We start from the raw sequence: 20794 nt of genomic DNA on the forward strand, positions 1-20794 counted from the left end.
TGAAGGAATCCCATTAATATTTCATATGGGAGTCTTGGTGCTCTGAGGGCAACATACACACAGAATCCAGGGAAGCATTCTCTAAATGGTTAGCGCTGAGAAAGGGCAGCTTGGTGTGTCAGTTCAGGGATACTGTCCCAATACTTTCTGGAGGGTGTTGGATATTTTACACTACATCCTTAATGAAGAAGAAAAACATTTGATAAGCTGAAAAAGTGATTATTTTAATAATTATTATGAAGTATTTCTAGAGATCGATGAGTATTCTGTCGGATCCTGACTTTCTTTGGATATAGAGCTGTTTGCCGTTGAATTCTCTACATTACAACTTTTTAGGATACTGGTATTTTCAGATATCATTGTGAAAAGAGGAACACAAACATTTTAAGTGCAACAAAGGTTTCTTGCTGCATTGTAGGATCCAATCCACAGCTCTATGAATGTCTTTTTAAAGTCTCCTCTGATGGATTTAATAAACTGATCTAGACGCCTGTGAAAACCAAGAACAGTTTTGCGCAAAAACATACTTGTATTATAATAATAAACTTAATAACTTTTAATAGTAACTCATGATGTCAAGCACATTTCAACATACGGTACATTATAACAGTGACTGATGGATTCCATGGTATACTGTCTTCTAAGACCCCCTATACAGGTTTACTATAGTAATAGCACAGCAAAGTATAAAGCAGCACAAGTAGGGCTCTTGCTTTTCTTTTTCATCACGTGTTGACTTTTTGATGTGTTGATGAGCCAACTCCATTCAATTTATTTTTCCCATAACTTGATTGAGATTATGATTCTGTTTGATTGATAATGTAAAAAATAAAAAGACAGCTCCTTATTTTTAATTGAAACCGAACGTCAACAGCTGGTGAAGTTAAATTGATTTCATTAAATTGTAATTAAGAGGAAACTATTATTTGCAAAACAGGTTATAACATTTTTGCAACGAGTCATTAAGATTTTAAATCCGAAAAAAAAAAAAAAAAAAACAAAAAACAAAAAAAAAAACAATTTAACTGAACTCGCTTTTTCGTGCTTGGTTCGAATAAAAAATAAGGAGCTGCCATTATCAATGTAACAAAATCATCGTCTCATTCAAGTTACAGGAAAAAAAAAAAAACTAAAGTGATCTGGTTTCACAATCAACACTTTCAACAGTTTAATTAACAAATCGAGTGGGTTCAATATAAAAATAAAACATGAAAACAAAGCGACTAAGCACAGGCAAGTATTGTAAAGCCCAGAGAGATTTTGGTAAAGCATATTAAAATCAAACCATGATAAACTATGTTAAATGCATAGAATTACTGTGCACATTTACCATGGACAACTGTCACTCTCTATGGGAAATGTGAAGGGGGTGGCAAATGTAAGAGGCCCAGGCAGACAGGCACATTGAGAAGTAAAATATATATTCAACTCAGTTTTAACAAACACCGAGAGCGAGAAAGAGGCATGAGAGCGGGGTCCAGCCCATTTGTCTCCTGTGGTTAATGAGTTAGAAGCAGGGAGCTGGGCTGTGTAGCAGTAATCAAGAGTGATTGCCTCCCTCTCCATGCAGTGCTAGCAGGTTAGTGTCACTGCTGAAGGAGTGGGGGCTCTGTACAGGCCAGAACACACAGTCTCCCGAAACAAATGGCTTGTCCTGCTTCCCGGACTGCTCCTAGATACATATTTTCATTGAAAGATTTCTAAATACCCACAGGCCCTGTGCCAATCCCTCCTGGCATATATACTAAACACAGGCGCTGTCTCAATGAAATCAAGCTGCAAGGCCTATCTTTATGAAGAGCCCACTTAGAACAAACTTACTGCTGGCCTGACATGTTGAGAGTCTTTGAAAACCAAGCCATCCTGATTGGAGTCTTGTGTGTTTAATATTTCCAGGGCCTGTGCACATGCGGTGGTCCAATCCCATTTCAAAGTCGCTTTGTTCTGTTTCAGTCTTTTTCTTTTTCTTCAAATCAAATTTTTGAACCCACCAGGTTCTTCCACCAGGAATACAATTTTTGAAATGAACAGAAAACCCTTAAGTACAGCGAAAAGGGATGAAGGGTCTATTCTCCAATCACGGTCCTGGTGGGCCATTCCCCGACAGGTTTAACAGGTAAAATTATACAATTAACTACTTCAGGGTCTGGATGGTCAACCAATCAATCAATCTTTATTTTATATAATGCCTTTCATTGAGGACCACCATCACAAAGCGCTTTACAAGATGCAATAAATACAAGAAAATCCATAATACTTCAAATAGAGAAATGCATAAAACATGATATAAAGTGGAAAATACATAATACATGATAGTAGCATAATACATGAAATAGTACAATAAATACAGTGGAAAGTACAGAATACATGATAGTAACAATACGTGAAATAGCAGCAGCAGCTAATAACAGATATCAGGCTTAAGGAGCATGGAGAGCAAAAGAGAACAGGTGGGTCTTGAGAGTTGATTTAAAGCGAGCAACGGTGGGAGCATCACGCACCAAAGCTGGGAGAGTTCCAGAGTCGGAGCCATGAAGCTAAACAAGTGTGGTGCACTTTTTCTTGGAGATAACAAGCAGGCCAGAGTCTGAGGACCTCAGGTTGCGGGCAGGGACCTAGCGAGTCAGCAGGTTGAGGAGGTACTCGGGAATTGTTTAATTAAACAATTTAGAACAGGGTTGGAACAAAGCCCAGGAGAGGAAGGGCTGACTTTGGTCACCCTGGATCTAAACAGAATACAACCATGCTCCATCATCCCCTTGAGGCTAAAATATCAGCTTGGGGAAGAACACCAGCAGGTCAATTCAAGTTAAAGGGCAGCAGTACTGACCCTTTGTTTAATTTCATCCAGCACACCGGACAGTGCAGGAAGCCTGGAACACATTTCAGCAAACGTTTTCAAAAGCGTTCATAGGAAGCTGTCATTTTTTTTGTACTTAAGAATTCTTTTGCACTTCGACCTGTTTGGATCAGGTTTGCTGTTTGTGGTTTTTGAAGTTTAGCGTTAAGATACTCCACTGACTGGGTGATACAAATTTACAGTAGAGTCCTAACCACGACAAAGGCATGCCAGAAATACTGTCAACTTTGTTGGATATTAAATTCGGTATGACAGCTGAAAGTTCTCCCTTGATTAGTGTATGCTAGTGGTCCTGGCAGGTGAAGAAGCAGGTCCAGTTTATCGCAAGGAAGGATGGGAAGCTGATCTCTTCTAACCTCAAAACCCACATGCGTACAGGAAGAACAATCACAATGTCCGTGCAGTGTATTAGGGATGGCTGCGTCCTGCTTCCAGTGGAGTGGTGATTAGTTTGAGGTGAGCTGCTCAGCAGGGACCCCGAGGAGAGAAGGGGAGGCATTTTTAGCTGGTCGCCTCAGGGGTGTTAAAAAATGAAGTCAGTAAAACAATGTTCTCAGGCTCTGAATTATAAATGGCTTGCCATGGACTTGCTGGGAGTTCAGCTAATGTGCTGAGCATTTACGGCAGAGCAGCTACAGTTTAAAGGATTAAAAAACAGACAGATTTAACCCTTTCACAGCAGCGCAGTACAATGATATTCCAGCTATTCAGATCCCCCTTGCTGTAATTACACCATTTAGACACAAGGTTGCACTGTGTGCCATGCAAAAATCACATTCAAGGAAAACCAGGGTTGGAAACAAAACTCCCACTGCATAGTAGACGGCTCCTTTCCTGGTTTTACTGTGATTTTAACAAAACACACCTGAGCTTGTTACCTATACAATGGTACCTATACACAATTACTACTTTCAGCTGCCAAGTGGCGATAAGTTAAAGGGGAGTTTTTGTTTAGCCATCATTTTCAGATTTTTTGGCACGTCCCTATTTTCAAGTTATCATTAATTATAATGTGGTATATAAGCTGCTTTTTCAATGTGACTGACTGTTCCTCTCAATTAAGGGCAAAAACTAAAACAGAAGCGTGTGAAGTAGCCCAAGATAATTGTTCAAATTATCACTTAATGGCATGCACCTATTTGTAGGAACCATTATCTCAGACCACTAAACAAAGTATTTAGGGCTATGACAGGACTATACCTATATATATATATATATATATATATATATATATATATATATATATATATATATATATATATATATATATATATGATGATTACCTATACTATGGAAGAAACGAGGGCTATATTGGAAAAATGATTGCCCCGAGGGAAATATATGAATCAGTACTGAAAATAAGTGGGATAGTAATATGACTATATATATTTTTGTTTAAATATAGCCGATATAGCATAAGTAAATAAAAAAACTAACAATAAATAACAGAAAAATGTTTTTGACCGAACGACGGCATATTATGTCTCAATCTAGGGTGCCTGCTGCAAAATACAGTTAGAAAAAAATGTTGACAGCTCAACTCAAACAAACTTAAGTCTTTCAGTCTTTTGTCATTTCAGAAAGTCAAAAGGACAGTTCAAAGTTGAGAGAAGTTATATATATATATATAGAATCAATATATATATATATATATATATATATATATATATATATATATATATATATATATATATAAAGAGAGAGAGAGAGAGAGAGAGAGAGAGAGAGAGAGAGAGAGAGTGTTGTATAAGCACTGCAGTAACTCAGAACAAAGCTAGCACCGTGCATAGGATATGATGGTAGTATACTCTCATTTGTTGCTTAGAAACTAATACATATATTTTTTTTTTTGTTCTGAAAAGATCTGAACTAAAATCTTCTCTTTCTCTAAAGCAGCAATGAGGCTGGCACATTGGAGTCACAAGACAATCAGGTGAGCTCCTTCACTGGTGAGTCTTCTCAGGGAGGCGACGCTCCGGTAAGAAAGGGTAAGCTCACTTTGAAATTCCAGCCAACGTAATCTGCAACGGTTTCTTCAGGAGTGATAGAACCCAGGCTTTTCAATCCTCTTATTAGCATAAGCAATATTATCATGCACTGGATCTCCTTCTAGTTACACTGAAGATCAATGGCTTATTTGCTTAGAACAACAACAACAAAAAAAAAAAATACAAACCACTACGAGGGCCTAACAAAGAAAGCACGGAGCATTAGACAGCATAATTACTTATTGTGGTGATGATGCACAGGAGACTGCAAAATTAGCATGCAATAGCAGCATACCCTCCCTGTCTCCCTGCCTGCTTTGAGCAATCACCTGCAGAGTTGGATTGACTGACAAGGGCAAGTCGATGATGAGGTTGAAGAATCCCTGATATGTTTCCACTCATGCTACCTTTCATCCCTCACAAAGATCATGCTGTTTATATATTATCAGCACTGGTTATTGAAATGAATTGTTATCTCAGCGATAGGGATCCCCCTTTCACCTCCCTGGTTTCGAGGGGCCGGTGATCGCTGACTGATGGCCTCATTATTTGCAGGTGCGAGAGCTCTGCAGCTGTGATTGGCAGCTTGTCTGTCTATGGAGCTGACTGGGTCCTCAGTGATGAATTTTATTAACTGATCAGAATCCAGGATCAAACCCTTTGCCATTGAAGAGGTCTGGAGTGGCAGTTTATCAGTTTATTTTCTTCTTTTAAGAAAAAAAAATAATGCTTTCTTTCTTTCTTTCATTCAATACTAAAAGAAAGTTTAATTTTTGTTCAGCATCTGAAGAGAGATGGATGTTTCTTTCTTCTCAAACACACTTACTTATTTCTTTCTGCAGCCAAATGCCAAAGTTCGTTCTTTCCTTCTCTGAAGCAGTTTCTGTTTTAATTTTCTTACTTTCTAAAAACAGCTTCTCTCTTTCTTTTCTTTTTCAATAAAATGTTTCACTCTTCTGCAGCAAAATGTCGTTCCGGAATTAGGTCATCTTTTTCATTCATTGTTTGCTTTCTTTCTTTCTTTCTCTTTTGCAACCAAACACTATAATTGCTGCATTTACTGTGGTATGAATGAAAAGGATTTCCTAAAGACTTTCCAAATCATTTCCTAAGTGCTAACAACCCAAGTTAGGAAAATCCAACTATCTAGAGCCGATAAGGTAGGAATGGAATACAATTAGAAGGGCGGCAGGGGCACTGAAGCCACATTCTCTCCCTCCCTCCTCCCTCTTCTTCCAGCTGCAAATGAAGATTATCTACAGTGTGATGTTGTAATGTTCAGATCCCCCTAGATCTTGTAGAAATACACAGTGTAAATGAACGTGCCGCAACAGGGTGCTCCGTCAGCGCGAGGCAGGCAATTAGCCTGAACACATCAGCGCTGTTTTACAGCTTAAATTACACTATTCAAACCCAGCCCTCCAGAGGTGAAAGGAAGGGAGGGGTTAACTCCAATGGAGTTTTATTCCTCCATTCTGTGATGGACTTTGTTCTGACTGTGCATTACTAGTTTTCAGGAGGTCTCAGGTCTGCAAAATCATTTCCACAGAAATCCAAATCAATTTCGGAATACAACTTTACTGTGAATGAGGTCTGCACGCAATGCGAGTGTTGACTGAAAAATGGTTATAGAGTGTGGATTTTCAATTGCTTCTATACATCACACTAGGGAAGAACTCCATTCAGAGGCACACTCCTTACATTCAAAACCACTCTAGTAACCTAATGAAGTGTACATTTATACCAATATGTGTACTGAAATAAAACACCAAAACAAATACCAATGACATGAAAGTACCTGAATTTGTAATTTATTCAACAAATTAAGAAATATTACTACCAATTGAATTACTTAGTAAAAATGAATAAAGTAATTTGTTTACTAACATTTAGAAATTGAAGACATTTCTATTAAATTACCTCCAATTACTAAGATGTATTGTTATTAGGGGCTGGGTCGTTCAATGTTAAAAGTACCTGATCATTACGGCTAAAATATTTATTTGTTGTATAAGACAAAAAGGTCAAATAACTGCGCACAGTGCCACTAAATGGCCAGATGATGTAACTGCACTTTATTTAATTTGTTATTTATGAATCTGTTCATCAATGATATGTATTTTGTTTTGCATGTCAATAAGAGTCACTTTGCAAGGCCTGGTTGGTACCTGGGTATTTGAACATCCCCCTCCTTGCCTCCTCTAGCTCCCCCTCTGCCCTAGCTCTTTGAGAGCCTCAGAGCGCGAGGGTGACAGTTGATCAATCTTTGCCGCCTTTGACTGGCCACACTAATCTTGTTCTCAATTCTCCTCTCCATCTGAAGGTCAAAGCTTTCAGGCTCTTGGAGCAACGAATCAGTCACCCTGTCACCACGACTGTCTCCACGACAACCGCCACCCTGCCACTCAATCAGCCTCTAGGCCTCATGGGACAGGAGACGTTCTGCACCAGTCCTCCAGCCTCCCACAGCACAGTCAGTTGGAGGGGTGGAGGGCCAGTCCATTGCAATACATACTGACTGCCTATGAAAGGTTAGTAGCTGAATAAGACTTATTAAAAGTGTTACTGGTACTGCTGACACTTTCTAAAAGGCATCATAATTTCAACGTGATTATGGATTAGAGATGGAACATTATGTCCTTTTTTAAAATAAAGTAATCACTGAGTTTAATAGATATTTACAGGCAGAGACGTTGCTTTGACATGGGCTGCTCATTGCTTCAGTAGTTAGTTACAGGTGTTTCAACACAACATTAGAATCAATTAGGTCTATAAGGTACAGGACTGCAGCATCGATGGGACAAGTCTGTAAGTTTAACGTGGACATTCCTCAATGATTACCAATTTAAAGACCTTTGATAGTTATTTTGCTTATGGTTGTATCTGAAGATTTTCGTACTTGACCTGATAATAGAACTAAAAACAATAGAACCCAATATTAATGTGAAAGATTTGAAAACTGCAAAAATGAACCCAACGATATTTTTAAAATGCTTTTAATACTTCCTTCCAAGTTTGCTTATCAACTGAAAAAAAAATATCCAGTGTAAAAATGGAGCCATAACTGAATTCTTAATATTTGCATATAGTGCTAAGTTCTCAAAGCTATTTAGTCCAAACATCAATTGCTTTTCTAAAATGAATATTCAGCACTTCTCAACTAACCACAAGGCCCTAAACCCATATCGGAGTTGTTGAATTCCGAGTTGGGAACTGTAGTGGGTATGTTTCTACTATCTGACAAAAATCGTGCTAACGACAATTAGGAGCAAATGGTTCTGAGAATCTAGTCCATAACCTTTATTTGGTATCTACTGACCCTTCACGAGCCGTCTTTGGTTTTCAAAGTGCCAGCAGCACTGTGGGACTGCAAGGGAACGTGGCACTTTTGATTTTCACAGGATTGGAGAGAGCAGTACATGCTTCCCTGGGAGCTTCACAACACTATGAGAACACACCACTGCTAAAAACACGCTCTGCTAAACAAGCAAGTCTTCAGCGCAGATTTAAAAGCTCGTTTTGGCTGACTGGAGCTAGGGAGTTTGTTTTTTTTTCTTTTTAGAATGCAGATCATCTGTTAATGGATTTAGCTGGAATTGTGTGAGTAACACTTTGCATTAAGTGTCTAATTACTGTGCATCTGAATAGCTTCTTACACATAATTACAATGTTATTATGCATAGTTACAATGTACTTAAGGTGTACATCTTTTTGCACGATATAACCCTAACCCGATACAATTGTGCACTTACATATGTTGGTCAAAAAGATGTACATTGTAATTATAATGTCTAAGTACACATGTATTTACTAGGTAACTACTATGCAAATACATAATAATTAAAGTGTTACCCAATCAAGAATGTGTTTCTAATCATTTGTACTTGGCTTGAATTGTGTAGACTCGCCTTGACTAATGCAGACTTGGGTTTGAATCATGTAGACCAGGCTTCCAGTCATTGGGACTTTGTCTTAGTCTTGAATCACCATGATTTGGGCTTGAATGATCAGAAGCTCAGCTTGTCTCTTATAGACAGTTGTAGAAAGCTGCCTCCTGTAAGCGTGACTCTAGGAGGTGCTGCCTGGGTCTTTGAAGAGCCCTTCTGCTTGAGAAGATTAATCACATGCAAGGATTTATTGGAGAAAAAAAGAGTGGAAAAAAAAATTAAAGACCTGAGAGGAATCATTCTGCTGCCTCCGTCGCTGCAGATTTGTGGGCAGCCAATACAGTAACTTAAAAACAATTAAAGGCATCAAAGAGCCAACAAATGAAGAAAAGAATTCAGAGTGAAGAGTGCTCAGGGAGCCATTAGTCTCGTGACTGAATTATCAGTACCTGGAGGATTGTTCTGGGAGCAGCGCTGGAGTTAATTAGGAACACACACACACACACACACACACACACACACACACACACACACACACACACACACACACACACACACACACCTACACAAAGAACTCTGGTTTTTATTTATTAACAATTGTAGCACTGCATACATTCATACAGTAGGGTTAACTATTGCCTTTCTTCAACATGGGGCCACTACAACCTCTCATTTCTAGATGGTTGGAAAAAATAGATACATGGATAGATGGATAGATAGTGGCAGAAAGAATGCCATCCCTAGTTTGGTCATGAAACAAGCATTTACATCTGTTTGTCAATATACTGAAGACCTGCAGTTAAACGTTAAATATAGCAGTATACGAGTAGTGTATTGAGACTGCTATTTAACTGTTGGATAGGGACTGCCGTTTAACTGCTTTCTGAGTAACTACATAGCATCTGGATCAGTGTAAGAACTTCAGTCCCAATTCAGAGACGCTGCATACGGAAGTCTGTTTACTCTAATTCTCCGCACTTCATCTCACACAGCGCTGGCAAGATTTTTTTTTTTTATGCAGGTGTGTTTGTAGTCAGACAGCAAACCAGCAGAGAATTAAAGAAAATAAGCAGGAAAAAAAAAAGAATGATCATTGCCTTCCAATCCACACTGTCGTTGTGCGGCATCCAGCAAAACTCGTTGTGTTCATTTTTCCCTGGAATCTGCAATTCTAATAGAGGAAGAAAGAGATGCTCCGTACCATGACCTCCTGTGGATTGTGAGAGGTACGCTCAGGTACGAGAAAACATTTTTTAAAAAAAAAAACACATCTGCCATGCAATCCCAGCAGCCTGAGCTGAAGGTCATTATCGTTAATTCCTCACTTTTTGCCATCTGCTGTGATTGTTTGTACCTGTTAGCTAATTCATTTCTAATTAGTTGACGATGAAAAATTCTCAGCTTTCCAGACACATACCGGAGCAAGAGGTGTATCATCTGAACATCTGTACAGCTGGCAGGGGGAGGCGCTCCTACGAGTCTGCAGCTAATATTTGTGTTTTATTAGTTTGCTCCTGAGCCAGGAACAGAGTTGCCAAATACAGCAAGCAGATGGAGGAAGTGAGGCTGCTGATGACCTGGTAGGGCAGACAGTAAGGCAAGCTTCATTCGGCATCATTTGTAAGAGAAATTATTATTACTGTAGTACTGGTAGTATTTTTTATGACATTCAAAGGGCATTTTAAGGTTTAGGTGCCAACCCTGGAACCCTAGAGTTTAAATCCAGTCATGATTTCTTCTTAACAGTGCAGTGCATACCTTTCAATCCAGTTTAACTGCATCCATTTCTTATAGAGAACAAGCATTTCATCTGAGACTCATATGTAGGTTCATGAAATGGTCTGATTGTGCTGTGAAGAAGGAAGTCTAATCGCTGCCGATATGTGCTGCAGTCTAACTAGCTGCACTTTTCCCATATGATTGCACGTTCAGAGGAGTTTGTTAACAGCTCCTTTCTTACAGGTGCAAGTTGTGGGCTGCAGTGTAAAATGACACTATAGCAATGTGACCTCTAGATGCGACACTACCGAGCTACGTGCCCTTTCCCACTCCCTAGGATATCTCTCTCTCTCTCTCTCTCTCTCTCTCTCATCACATGCCCAGCCTCTGTGCCAAGGCTTTCAGCCAAGTCAGTTTAGTGATTGGAACACAATGGAATGGAGTACAATGAAGAAAGGGGACATCAATCGAAGCTATCCATTTGTGTGACAAGCTTGTTGATAAGCAAACGGTCTGCTCCTTGACTCTCTCTTTCTGCTGTAAAAAAAACCATACTTGGATCTCGTCCCTCATACAAAGTCACCAACAAACTTGTCTTTATTATTAAGACCCAATTTAATTGTATTTATTAGAATACCATTGTATGCATATCAATTTGAAATCACTGCAATCCTCCAACAGGTATTAGGACTCCCTGTGTAGCCCAGCTCTCGAACTGTGATATAACATGATGAAAAATGAATTTTACAACTCAGTGATTGCTGTTATACCACGGATATAACTTCAAGTTACAACTCATTTCTCAGAGATGTCAGCCTGGATTGGGATATCATTCAAACAATACGAGACATCATTATAACTACAACAAGCATCTGCCTCAACCCCCATTATATGGGAGTTAAGCTAGCAGCAAGCAAACAAATATTTCTGTAAGGGTGAACTTTATGATCTCCACCTCAATTACAGGGCTGTCTTAGGAGATGCAGCTAACTCTTCCCAGGTAGCCAGCGAAAGAGAATTGAGCAATAAGACCTGCCAAAGTGGGCATATGAGCTGCTAATTGACTGCTGTGAGGACTTAACATCCCGAGGTGAAGAGATGGGAGGTTAATGAGCTGACAAGGTCAATTATCGCTGGCCAGGAGTCTTATTTTTTTCCTCATTTGGGATAAATTTTAGTGGCCGTGAAATTTATCCATAAAGCAGATAGTCGCAGACAGAGACTATGGGAGCTTCCCCAAACGGCTTTCCCCCCTGTCAATGTGTCTCAAACACAAAAAGGTTCTCATTCCCTCACCGTTATAGCTAAATACCAATCAATGGCAATTTCTGTATTGAGTATTAAAAGCTGATTGGAAACGAATTTCCCTCTCATGCAGGGCATTGACACTTTTACTGCAGTACAGCAGTAAAAATGAGTAAGTGATTGCCTGCTCTTTGGCAGACTGCCTTCTCGATACCAATTTTGCAGCATTTTGTAGTGTACATGTTTTGGATTACATTGCTGTTTCAGGGATGGAAATAAGACTTCTATTGCATAGCAGTTTCACCCATTCCAGGTTTTTAAAGTACTATGAGCTTGATTATGTTTAAAAACAATATTTTGCTCAACTGTCAAAATAAAATTCAGTGAGAAGCAATAAAAAATGTATTTGCAAATTCTTTCTTTGGCACCCAAGGCTGGTTAACTTTAACAATGCAAGAATTCATTCTGATAGTTCAACAATTATAACATCAATGTATGGTGACACTTTTACATCTCTGCTTCTAAAACATGCAATTACACTGCCTGTGTGGATTAGAGCATTACAGAACACACATAAGCATCACTGCATGTCTATCCAAATCCACATGCTGTCTTGGGTAATGTACACCTGGAATAGATCATTCAGTGCAGTGGCCCTTCACCCTGGATTGGGTCTCTGTTTTCTTTAATTAAAAGGTACAGAGACCACCTCCACTGCTCCACTCAGTTCAATTAGCACTCTTGCTCTGCTTCCCATTGCTTCTGTTCAGTTTACTTCATCAAAACTCAAAGGTAGAAGCTTAAATGACAGAATATAAAATTATACCCTGTACAATTTCAGTGAAATGGAAATGCAGGTTTTATCATCAAACTTATAATACACGGGCAATCTTATTATACACGGGTCTCTGTAATAAATCTCTAAAACACTTAAGTTTATATGAAAATTATCATTCACTATGGATAATAATAATAATAATAATAATAATAATAATAATAATAATAAATAATAATAATAATAATAATAATACTATTAAAAAGGGGCTTTTCAACTTTTAGACTGAGGCAGGTACAGCTACATATTGATCTGTGATTTCTGCTCTATTCTGTCACTCTCCTTGCCAGATTCATATCTCTCTCTCTCTCTCTCTCTCTCTCATTCAAAAACACAACTCAAACTCAAAAGAAGCAATTATATTGCATCAGCCAGTACTCTATGAACCTGATTAACCTGATTTCTCAGACTCAGAATGTTGCAGGGAGGTTGGGGTGGAGTTTGTAGTGAGTGTTGGCAGTCTGCAGTCATTTCATTTGTTGGGGGTGTGGGTGGGGATGGGGGATCTTATAAGGGCATGAGTGCTTTAATCTCGGGGACTTTAAGAGAAGGTGCAGCCTGGAGATAGTAGATTACAGCTGGCATCGGAGTGAGTAAACACATCACATCGTACCATGAGCCTTGTTTCAGGGCTGATCACTGGGTCTGTTGTGCATCCCTGCAGCAAAACAAGCATGTAGCAAGACAGCCTGGGTCGTGTAGTGAAGTAGGCTGCTACACACACACTGTACCAGGTGGTGCAAACAACCAATCTAATGAGAGAGAGAGTAATAAAAAAATACAGCTGTGCTCTATTACTCCCGCTATAAAAATACAGCAGCCGCCATATTGTTATATTGCGCTATTCAACCTATTTTGCTACATTGGTGTCAGAAGTGGATGCAAGTAGACGGCATGCACTCGGTGGACTGTAGCCTGGTAAGCAAGTCTGGGGCGGACTTGAGGCTGGCAGGGGAGAGTGTAGCGTGCACAGGGGAAGGCAGCAGCAGGGCTGGTAGGGGACGTAATCACATACAAAGACATAGGCCTGATATACGCTCCTTGCAAAGGGTGCGGCTCCTTGCAAAGGGTGCGGCTCTTTTGTACAGCATTATTGGCGCTGTGCTTCAGTGCGAGAGGTCCCGGATCGCGCCCGCCCTCCGCCTGTGTGTGGATTGCCTCACCGTGTGATGCACCTGCCTGCGTTAACCTAATTCGCTACTATATATATAAATAATAGATGGGCTTCATTGAGTTACAGCAAAATAATTAAATCTATGGTTTCTGTGACGTCATAAATTACGAGACCGAATATACATACACTCGTCCTAAATCATTATTAAACAAAAGTGATAATTGTACTAAAGTAATTAGCTTACCCACAGCTTGGACTGTTTTTAAAGAAAATATGTGGTTTCCCATTTGAACAATGCATTGCCCCAGGCTTCTGTGCAAATGTATTAATAATAGCAATGTTGCACAGTTGCATGCCACTTGCAATGTACCTGTGGTTATTGAAAGAAAAGTACAAAAATAAAAATACACTACACCAGTGCTGTTTGTACCAATTTCCTGCAATATGCTTTTGATATGTGATTCAGTTTACTCGCTTGCCCCTGCATTTCATTTCAAATCCCCCAGTCCCCAAGTACAAATAGGCTTAAACACCTACATGATCTGCTAAGTTAAATATTTCAAAAGGAATGATTAGTATTCAGGGCAGATTCCAAATGCAGTATATCTGGGCTGATGAATTACAATCAAATAATTTTAATAAGACATTACACATTTATTTTACAATTACTACAGAACAGCATATTATCAGTTCTGAAGATGATTTAATTTCCATCGACCTCTGTGGCATTCATGAAAACACGATGAAACAACATTGCAAATCAATTGTCCTTTGAACAGTAACAAAGATATGGATTCATATTTCTGAGCATTTGTTTGAGGTAAATGAAATACATATATTGATGTTTTTTTTGTTGTTGTTGTTTTATTGTTATGTGGTGCAAATTAAGTTTAATTTTCTAAAGCTGAGGGAAGACAAACCCACTTTGTGGCTTGGAACTTGGTTTCAGGAGATGAGGTTTCAGGTCAATGTATGGCACACCAGGGGAGACTTGGGGTTTGATACACTAAAGTTGCCTCAAACTAGGTACCCTGGTCTCCTTTCACTCTTTGGGCTTAAGGGGTTTCTGGGAAGGAAAATACAAAAGCTTAACAGGAGAATTTCATATAATGAGATAAAACATAAACACTAACACAGGGGATTTACTATACACACACAATAAAAAAAAAAACCAAAAAAAACCCAGCTACAGTGACTTATTTAAACATACATATCTCACAGTTTACCAGCTGTCATTTTACACAACTGCGATTTAATTGAAATAATCTCAGAGGCTTTTGTGCAGCTAAACTACTACCAACTAACTACTCGTCCCTTATTGAGTGATCTCCAGCATCTCCCAGTACCACTGTCTTGCGGTATTGCACATGTCAGAATTCGGTACACTGTTGCACATTGCTGCACTACACATGCCAAGCCTTGTTTTCAATTGAGGTCACAGACAACTAAATTAATACGACCGTGGCATATTCTGATATTCCAGTTCATTTGAATTTTTTACATAGGGTAAAAGAAAATGAAATAATAAATGTAGGAAAATAAATACTATGTTTTCTGCTTCTGCAACCCGTGGCACAGCACAGCACAAAGTCCACCTGCAAGCACCAGCAGCCACACGTGTACACAACGACACAGACAGGTTGCAAATACTATGTCAGTAAGTATTCTGCAAAAGACACAAACTTGGGTATCAATAGCAATATGTTACACTTGTGTGTTGAGAAATGTATTCATCATTACATAAATATGAAGGGAATTAGATGAATCCATACAGATACTGCATCAATGACATCAATCAGATGCTACTGTTCCCTGGGATAACATATCATCAGGTCAGGTTATAATATATGTACAGAAGGGAGGTTTATCTTATAGTGCTGCCCACTATGTCTCTGACTGGGTCTGTCAGTGTGTTCTGAGTGGATGACAATCCTTATCCATATATATTAGATAAAACTGTAAGAAAAGCATTATTTACATAGCAGGATGTTTTATTCTGTGATGCTTCAGAGTTTTAAAAATGCCCAGGAGCACTTAAGAATTTTAATAGAAGCACTTAAACAGAGTAGCACAGCTGTAAGTAATGGGGCTTAATACAGGGATAATGCATGGGCTTACAACTGGAGTTACTGCGAAATAATCTTCTGCAATTTTTTTCTAACTGGTGGGAGTGACAGCTTTTATTTTAAGTAAAGACGATAGGGGGGAAATCAAACAGGGAATTAAAAAAACGAGAGAGAGGGAGAGACAGAGAAATAGAGAGAGCTTTTTAAAAGCAGACAGACTCAAACTGCTGTCGGAGAAGGCATAGAAGAGACTGCATGCTAACAGAGCTATTAATGACCTTTTTTTAATCTCTGGGTGTATTAAACCCCACACAAGTTTAGCGAGCCGAGTTTGCCAAGTCATTTTGTGTGATTTCTCATGCTTTTTGCATGCCTTTGCAAGGCAATTTCTGTCAAACCCCCTTTTTAAAACAAGACAACATAATACTTAAGTACGAGTGTCACTTGTACAGCACCTGTGCAATCTTTGCTCCAAATCCATTGTTTCCGTTCTGTTAATGGTACTGCAGCAGTCTCCATAGGGGTATACACTGGTACTATAAAGGTATCTCAATGGGGTTTATCAGACTTTTCTGTAAGAATTATCGTCTTCAAAACCACTTCAATCATTTTATAGAAGGACAGGATTTAAGCACAAAATGCGGTTCCCATTCCCATCCAGGGGTCAAATCTCCTGGATCAGTCCGCTATATCTAAACGCTTGACTACACCACACCTGATGAAAAAATAATAAGAGCTTTTAAATGCACTTCCACTTCAAAATCCACAGTGGATTCTTTCTGAAAATAGCTTTCCCCTTTTAAAACAATAGTGAGGTAGTGATTGTTTCAATATAGATATACTGCATAGCAGATGCTTTTGAAAACTCTCTGCACTGGCTACAACTGGAACGTTGCAATGAGACTTTTCCCAGAACATATTGCGCACAGCCCAGCAAACACTGCCTGAGCAGACAAGAGCTCAGCCAAACCACTCCCAGTGTTTTTCTATGGTGAAAAAGCATGGTAAAGGTGCTAAACCATTGTCGCAGACTTGCAAACAGTGCATAAGAATTAATAAAAACATATTTGCCCTTAGAGCAAAACCACTGTCCCTTGCTTGTGCTAGAAAGAGGCATCTTCTGTTCTAAGATAATCAGTTCATTAGAAATGGAGGGTAATAGATTTGCCTGCCAGTCCAACCAAGTTATTCACAATGTGTCGCTCAAGTCTGCTGCGTCAGCACAGCTCTGGGGACCAGCAGTCTGATCCAGAGCATACCTCTTTATTTAATTGTCTTTTATGAAGAAAAGCAGAAAAAAAGAAAGATAAAAAAAAAATAAGGAATGGTGTGACTCTCCAAAGATCTGCTGGAGATATTAATAGCGACAGGTCTGGCTATTGAAAGCACGGAAGATGGCAATAGCTCACATCGCATGTATATTTCGGAGAGGAGGTGGAAAAGTGGGGAGATCAGCTAATGACTATACGGGGCAACCTCCAGACAATAAAACCCATTATCTTGACTGCACACTTCCTCCTAAAAGCCTCCCTCTGTCTCTGAGGGCTGCTGGCCCCAGCAATAGCCTGCTTGTCTACTTGAGGCATTCTGACAGCTTGTGAGGCAGGGGTTCGAAACACCTCCACCGTCAAGCCTGGGGCTGTATCCCACAATCACCACCCATACTGAACCACATGTACACCGCTGTGGAGCAGAGGAACAATCTCAGGGTGTGTCTGCTTATCAACACGCACGCACGCACGCACGCACGCACGCACACACACACAAACATGCACACGTACGCACGCACGCACACACAGTCATGCACCTATCAATCTGGCAGCTTGCCTCTCACACTGTATCAATCTGAGAACCTTTTCACATTACATTCATTATTTGTGTCTAGCAAATGAAAAATAATAGACAAACGAGAGGTGACACCACTAGCTTGACTATTCACTACACTTTCTTTAATCACACAGGTTTTTCATTCATTCCTACTAAACTGAGATCGTAGTCCTACAAAAAAAAAAACCCTCCCACACACAGTGAAACACAAGCCCCCACTTCAGCTACATGGAACAACTAAGACAACTGTTTAACCAGCTAGGCCTACTGAAGTAAAACAACATTTAAAAGTTCTTAGGCTCTCAATATCTCGATTTACTAACTCGGACTGGGGGTAGATGGTGCAGTGGATTAACAGGAAAATCTTTCACCTCTGGTGGCCTGAGTTCAAGTTCAGTTTGGGTCACAAGTGAAAGCTTGACAGTCCGTTTGAGACACAGCCAGGGCAGAATTTCAGGGATCGATGGTTGTTCAGGACAGGGGTATTCAGATTGATTAGATATTAGTGGGATAGTTCTGGCCACCCACACTACATCTGTCTATAGCTACTGACCCTCATCATTAACAAACATTAGTATATTTCTCCTGAACTCGGGACATGGCCAAGCAGGGAGTCTGAGATAAAGTGAATGGAAGTTAAACAGCTGCCAAGTGGTTTTACCCTGAAGCTAGCTGGTACTGACCTTTTTTTTTTTTTTTAAATTGTACATTGATGGTGTTTTCATAGGATAACCTGGCTGAGTCCTGTACAAGCAAGGACCTTTCAGTTTTTTACAGAGATTTTGTATATAAACACTGATAGGCCGGATTTGCTCAATCTACCTGCCCCATCTACCATACAGCATATGGACAGACCCACTCCCTTCAGCAGTGAGCATGCTTGCTAAGGAGCTTCACAGCAGTAATCAATACACAAGTGTGAACCACTTTGCAATGCAGATCAATCTGGAGCTGTTCCCTCGCAGTGCTCTACGAAGTCAGCTGCTTTTAAATAATAATAACAACAAAAAAAAACTAGAGCAAATCATAAAGTGAGACTGAGAAATGTTCGTGCCCTTGGTAACGCTGTTGGTGCAGGCTGGTTTAGCATGCAGCAGCTGGTTCCCGCGTAGCAGTACACTGGCGCTGTTAACTGCAGATGTGCTCCCTGTTCATGCTCTGCACAAAAAAACAATTTTCAGCGCCGAACAGCAGGCTTAAAAGCTGGCTTTCTCTCAGACTCGATTCCCCTCAGTAGCCTTTTACCTAACCCTATTCCTGCTCTCCAGCTCACATCCAAAACTGCTTTTCTCATTAAGAAAAACTTTTCCCAATAGCAGTGGCAATTTCACACTGAAACAAAATATAAAAGAACAATCTTACCTTGCCTTAAGTAAAGGATTATCTTGGCTTCGGAGTCATGCAAGAAATTACATCTGATTTCAATATAAGAATTATTCTTATTAATTAGACAGCAGCACTTTACCAGGCAAACTGAAACTCTGGGGCTTTCAGTTTGGTCTACTGCCAAGACTGCTGTGGCCACTGACTGTGTACGAGGTTTCCTTGACAACAGTTGAGAAGCTGGAAGCTTTAATCAGTTCATACATCATGAAATGGTTGGGAGTTCCATGCTGCCTCAGCAGAGTGGGACTTTATGGTAAAGGAATACTGCAGCTACCAGTCTCTGCTCTGAGGAGTTTAAGTGTGCCAAAGTCTGACTGGAAATGACATTAGTAGATTCACACGACAAATGCGTAAGGGAGGCAGCACCTGTGTTGAAAACTGGAAGAAAATGGATGGCAAAGAAAGCTGTGGAAGATGCTAAGGCTGCCCTTCGAATCGGAGATATCATGGGATAAGTTCAGCATGGAAAAGGAGGTTTTGGTCTCAGTTCAGCTCCTCCTACATGGAACAAGGCAACCTCAGCTCAACGAAGGAAGCTGGTAGTCAATGAGGTGCAAAAGCAGGAGGAGAGGATCAGGTGTGTAAAGGTCATTTCCCAGGCCAAGCAGGGCGAATGGATGAGATTGGAGAGTGTGGAACAACGCAAGATCGGCTGGCAAGACCTATGGACAATGGAACAGAGCAGGATCAGTTTCCTCATAAGATCAACATATGATGTTCTCCCATCACCACAGAACCTAAACCTCTGGGTGGGTGAGGATCCCTCATGTCCTTTGTATTCATCACCTGTAACATTAAGGCACATTTTGACAGGATGTAAGGTGGGTCTTAGGAAAGGATGGTTTACTTGGTGCCATGACCAGGTGCTGCGATGTTTGGCCTTAGCATTGGAAGACAAGCGTAACCTGAACAATAAGTTGCCACCACTTCCATCAAAGCATTACACACAAAAGACAATATTTCTCCATCCAGGAGAGCAGCCACCAAGAAAAGGTGTTAAAACCAAGCCTCGCCCAGGACAACTGGAAGCTGTTGGAGACTGGAAAATGCTGGCAGATGTTGGTCAACGGCTTATTTTTCCAACTGAGATTGCCACTACTAACCTTCGACCAGACATTGTCTTGTGGTCTGGATGAGAACACCTTGTTCATCTGGTAGATGGTAGAGTTAACAGTGCCATGGGAAGATGGTGCGGATGACGTGTATGAGAGGTAGAAACTTCGGTATGCTCAACTGGCTACTGAAACGGAACAGCGAGGATGAAGAGTCCGGGTTTACCCAGTGCAGGTGGGTTGTCGTGGATTAGTGGCACACTCTACAACCCGGTTTCTCAGAGACGTTGGGTTCAGTGGCCAAGAGTTGCGTTGTACAGTGAAGAACTTATCTGAAGCAGCAGAAAGGAGTAGCAACTGACTGTGGTTGAGACGGAAAGATTCTGGATGGGGATCTCAAGCACAATAGAAAGAAAGCAATGCTGATGTACAGGTAAGTAAGCTGGGCTGAGCTGAGTGGGGGATGGAGTGGGTTGATGCTGGGACGCCAGATTCTCTGTTGAGCCCTCTTGAGGTGTCGAGGGCTAGTCAACGAAACACTGAGGATGGAAGGTGCCCACTTGAAGACCCCAGAGATGTACTGTACTTAGCTCAATCCAGATGGTTGTCATGCTGATGCGTTGGGGAGACCGCACTGGGTTGATCCCCGGAGCCAGCATCGCAGCTGTTGTGTGTGCTGATGCGATGGGGAGGCAAAATAAGCTGATCCCTGGAGCCAGCATTACACTTCAGCAATCAACATCAGACAGAAGGCTATCCACATCATCAGATGGGAAACAACGCAAATGGATGGAGATGCAGATGGATTACATTAG

The 20794-nt window shown here is 40.3% G+C and overlaps 1 protein-coding gene across 1 annotated transcript in view; it reads right to left on the reverse strand.

Annotated features, from left to right (window-relative positions):
- LOC121296467 (protein sidekick-2-like) overlaps positions 1–20794 on the reverse strand; it is a 131808-nt gene that overhangs the window by 42412 nt on the left and 68602 nt on the right. The gene's annotated exons all lie outside the window — the stretch shown is intronic.

Source organism: Polyodon spathula, chromosome 21 (assembly GCF_017654505.1).
Source record: "Polyodon spathula isolate WHYD16114869_AA chromosome 21, ASM1765450v1, whole genome shotgun sequence".
NCBI lineage: Eukaryota > Metazoa > Chordata > Actinopteri > Acipenseriformes > Polyodontidae > Polyodon > Polyodon spathula.